General features: G+C 40.7%; 1 non-coding gene across 1 annotated transcript; it reads left to right on the plus strand.

Annotated features, from left to right (window-relative positions):
• The first annotated feature begins 4,444 nt into the window (after positions 1 to 4,444).
• Positions 4,445 to 4,563, plus strand: LOC118614810. The gene has a single exon (XR_004956147.1). It is a non-coding gene; the product is annotated as a 5S ribosomal RNA (ribosomal RNA).
• Positions 4,564 to 5,093: the final 530 nt, after the last annotated feature.

Raw genomic sequence — 5,093 nt, forward strand, 5'->3', positions numbered from 1 at the left:
ATCCATTTTTTTAATGTGAAATCTGATTTTTAAAAATGGATCCATTTTTTAAAGCTTATATAGCATTTGTGAAACAATGTGCATGAGATCATTACCGTAATAGCAACAGATGGGAAACAATCTAAATGTCCATCAATTGTGGACTGATTCAGTAAATTATGGCCCATCTTATATAACTAATCTGCAGCTTTAGAGAGTAGCAAGGATCTCCTTATGTGTTTCATGAGATCTTGCTAAGTGAAAGAAGTTAGGTATATCGCAGTGTGTATGATATTCCATCATTCATGTAAATCGGGGGGGTGGAGAATATACATGTTCACATGTGTGCATTCATTTGAATATGAAATAGAATATTTCTGAAAGCACACACACACACACACACATATATAGATAGATAGATATAGATAGATAGATAGATAGATAGATAGATAGATAGATAGATAGATGGATGGATGACAGGTAAGTTAGTAGCATTGGTTGGCTCTGGGAAGCAAAACTGAATGGCTGAGGAATGGGGCAAAAGGAAAACTTTTTACCTCATTCTCTTTTGTATCTTTTGAATTTTGACGAACAGAAGTTTTGTGCAACTTGAGAGCCATCAGTTTGGCATTTCTTCTAGAGCCTTAGTTAATTCTTCCAAGTATCAGAAATCACCCAGCGGTTTTGTAGCATTATTGTGATAGACTGAAGAGTGTTTAATTGCTTTGAAGCAGAAACCTCCAAGTACAGAATACACATGACTGATGACACAGGTGTAAATCTCTGCTCTTTTACCTCTCATTGGATTTTGATCAAATTGAGAATGATCCCAGAAATCTTGTTCAGCCTGGACCTGCCTGGACTCTGTTGGAGTAGGTTGAAGTCCCAGTAGGTCCCATAATTACTAGGTCTTAGGGATAGCCTGACGTATGGCACAGCCATAGGCTGAGAAATACACTTAACCCCTTTATCCCATAAGACCATTATTAGGTTGGAGAAATTAATATATTCAATTCCAGGAGTCCTTGGTCATTTTGTGGTGAAGAAAGATTGTTTGTTGGGTCCCATTTATCTCACTCCTGGGTACAATGCCCTTCATAATAGCCGGGGTCAGCTATCTGCCAAAACACAACTGGCATTTTTTGATCTGTATATGATCCGGCTTTAGTTTAAGATTTTTACCATTTTGGAGTTATGATATCTCTGGTGTTTACTAAATGGTTGGACTGCTGTCTGCTTCCTCCCCCCCCCCCACCCTAGAGCTTTTAAGAACTTCCTTGTGCCCTGCCTTTATCAGTCAAAGTTCCAGCAGAATGGCATCAGATATTCAACTGAAGAGACTTTAATGAAGGGGCTATTTACAGATTTGTGGGCAGAGTTAAGGGCACCTTGATGGGATAGTGAGGCACCTAGAGAGATGCAACTGAGAGAAGCCATTACTAACCCCAGGTCTGAAGGGGCAAAAGAAAAGAGTGTTCGTGGAGCTTCGTGACAACTTGAGCCAAGGAGGAGCATCCTCTCTGTCTCTCTCTCTCTCTCTGTCTCTCTCTCTGTCTCTCTCTCTGTCTCTGTCTGTCTGTCTGTCTGTCTCACACACAAACACACACACTCACACACACACAGAGGAGCTGTAGTCAGGGAGTGGTCCCACCCCTGCCAAACCCTAGCATTAAAGCAAGAAGGAGTAGTAAACTAATACCTCAGCCAATCTCTCACCCTGCCCCTTGCTATTCTTTTACTCCCTCCCATTAGCAAAACCCAACCAGAAGCCAGACAGCAAGGGGGCCTTGTAAGGCAGCCTGTGTGCGAGAGCAACATCCTGGTGCACAGGGAGGTACAACAGGGCAGCAAATACATCAGGACTAAGGGTGGCAAATGGGTCGAGCACCCCTGCCTAGACACTGTCAGCACCTCCCATGAGGTCATCATTTTAGCCAGAGGTGTCCTGAGTGGAACGTGGGACACACGGGTTCATCTGGACCTATCCCATAGTATAGGAGAAAAATACATCATTGTCCTGTCTTTTAACGTGTTTGGTATTGGCAGCCATTCCCATTGAGGAACCATTCTATCATCTGTTCTTATGAATAACCTACCTACCTTCTACTTTAAAATTTTTAAATTCTTTTTTTTTTTTTTACATTTGAAAATTTGAATTAATATTTTTTTAAAAGACCCTCAAGGTTGACAAGGACTAGGATTGACAGTACTATGGCTTTTAGAAATCCCTGTTGTCCATTTAAATTTTAATGTTTCTATCATTTGTTCCTCAGTGTAAATTAACAGCCATGGCAGCGTGTTGGGTTTCTTTTCTGAAGTCGGGACTTTAAATTTAATTCAATAGCCGAGATTTACGGCACTTCTATATTTCACACGGCAGAATCAATAATGTGACTGAAGTGAAGAAGATAAAAATTTATGGTATCTTGCAATTTAATGGTTGAAAAGATGCAATTGGAGAGATCATAAATTGTGAAGGAGTTTATGCTTCATTGCTCCTGATTCAGTGCTTGCTGTTAGAACTTGATTTGTGGCTATTCACAAGGTGTGATTAATGATGTGATCGATGCTTGCTTCAGTGCAGTAAAGCAGTTGTAATGCTCTTCATTAGAATAAATAAAATAAATTGACTGAAGCTTTATAAAAACTGTGTAACATTTAAAATCTAAAATGTCAATTTTTTTTCCTGTTACAATTTAGGTTTCTTCAGGCAGTTTCCACCTACATCACATCACTCATTGTCATTCTTTTTGGATATTCTAGAAATCCATGTGGGTTTGGGTAAGCTTTATACAAAGCTCACTGAAGAGGAAAAAGAGAGTTGAATAGGACTGACAGAGCTAGAATATTGTGGTGGCTTGCTTTGCCATTCTCCTAATGTACATCTTATCCTTCTTAAACGCATGAAGTTTAAAGAAATCAAGGCAGAAAATGACCCTTCTATTCACAGATTTGATAATCACAACACCAGTGGATAGTTTCCCTTTTCAAAGTGCAGTGGATATGTATACATCTCCGCTGCAAGAGCCTGAGTGGGCACAGGCCCATCCTTTAGACAACTTTGTTTCAATGTTGGAATTTTGCTTGACATGTTTCTATTGTCAGTTCAAAAAAGTGAAGAAACACAGAAGGGGAACGGCAGCCTTGCTGTGGTTGGAAAGAATGAAATGAGTCTAGGTAATGCCTCCAGGGCCTTGGTGAGTCACTTGGGCTGGGAAAAGGCCTTGGCACGTGCGTAAAATTTCTTGCCAATTTGGAAACTTATTTGTCACCCTCGTAGACCAGTGACCTTTGTTTCAATAGCATGCCCTGATATTTATTACTGCCAATTATGTAAAACTTTTAGCCTGTCTTGAAGAGAGAGATGTATTTGCAGAAGATTCCTTAGCTTGGTTCATTTCATGTGTTCATCTCACCTTTTTTAAAATGCCTAAAGTCCCAAGCAAGTGACATGGTTAATCCTATGGATTTAGATAGTTCTAACTGACTCATAGGTGCTCCGATCACAATACTATTAGCAATTGTAGATTTACACCAAGCCCTGGAGCTTGCAAGCCTTTCAAACACCTTTCTAAGACTCAAGTAGATTCCACTAGGATGAATCTGCTGGAAAGGTTGATGTGGTGGCAGTTTTTGTTTTCTCTTCACGTCAAGGCCTTAAAAATGAAAAGAAGACCTGGGGGTGGGTAGTTCTCCTTGGTTTTTGCCTTTACGCCACATTGATATGTCTTCCTGTCACCTCGGGGCTCTGCAAGGGTATGACTGCGTGGTACTTCTCAACTTTAAGGTATCAATTCAACTGGCTTCCCAGGTTTTCTTTGTTTCCCTTAATAGATTCCTAACTTATCCTGTATTTTCAATATGATGAAGCATCTCAGCGTAGTAGAAACCTGACTTCTAAAAACACTTCCAAGTCATCTGCACTTGGCATTCCTCAATTGAGTGCGTTTTCTTTTGAGTTAGCTTCTGGATGCTAAATAGGAAAGAGAGTTGCACTCAAATTCCTGAAAGGTTTACAATCCTATGTGCATTTTAAGGGCACGTCCTGAGTTACTTGAGGGTATAGAAGCTAGAGGATGCAGCCAAGGAATGTACTGATTAAAAAATGACAAAATAAAGAAGAGAGTGTGAAGAGTCAGCAGAACTTGAATAAAACAGAATTGTTTGCCTCTGTCTGTGGCTGGCTTTCTGGGTGCTAACACACATTAAGGGTTTAGTCGACAATCAAGGTTGTCCTATTCCATTGAGGACTGCTCCTGAAGTTGGGAGATGCAGCAGACCTATACTGTGCATCCTAGGAGTGTAGGGTCTTCCCTGACATGTTCATCACCATGCAGCTGATGTCCAGAACAGTGCCTGGCATTGACAGCAAGCCCTCAATAAATGTTGGCTGAGTGGTGTGTGTTAATGACCGCATCTTTGTAAAGACCGCAGGCAGTCTAAGCAACATAAGAAAACGTCAACAGTTTACAGCCATGCTACCCTGAACAAACCCAATCCCGTCTGATCTCGGAAGCTAAGCAGGGTCAGGCCTGGTTAGTACTTGGATGGGAGACCACCTAGGAAGACCAGGTGCTGTAGGTGTAAAAAAATATAAAAATAAGGGATTGTAAGCTGACAAGGTCCTTGCAATCTGTGAGGTCAACCAAGGGTTGCTTTGCCTAAAAAAAAAAAAAAAAAAAAAGTCAAGGGCCATCACTGAAAGCTGTCAAAAATAAAAGAGCCTTGTGCGATAGTGAAAATCTGAGGAGAAAAAACCCCAGCACATTATTAAATAAGAGTCTACCCAGTTTCAGCAACTCATTGTACTTGTTTGGATATTTATGGCTTTGATTTGGCTTCCAGTCAATGCATTTTAGTAGTTTGAGGAGGAAGCAGCATAAGAAACCCCAACCTTTTTTGTGGAGAACGGAGCAGTAGGATTTTGCAGGGAAATTCCAGCCCAAATATATAAACAACGGATGAGAACTTTTTCATCAAACTTTGGGAAGTAAATAAACCTCTTTGGGCCTGTTTTCTTATCTGTAGTATGGGGTGGGATGGTAGGGGAAGGGTCAGAAGTTCCCTGGGGTCTCTTTCAACTTGTCATCCTTAGCTTTATGCTTCTCGTGTTT

Source organism: Rousettus aegyptiacus, unplaced genomic scaffold (genome assembly GCF_014176215.1).
Source record: "Rousettus aegyptiacus isolate mRouAeg1 unplaced genomic scaffold, mRouAeg1.p scaffold_m13_p_2, whole genome shotgun sequence".
Classification (NCBI taxonomy): domain Eukaryota; kingdom Metazoa; phylum Chordata; class Mammalia; order Chiroptera; family Pteropodidae; genus Rousettus; species Rousettus aegyptiacus.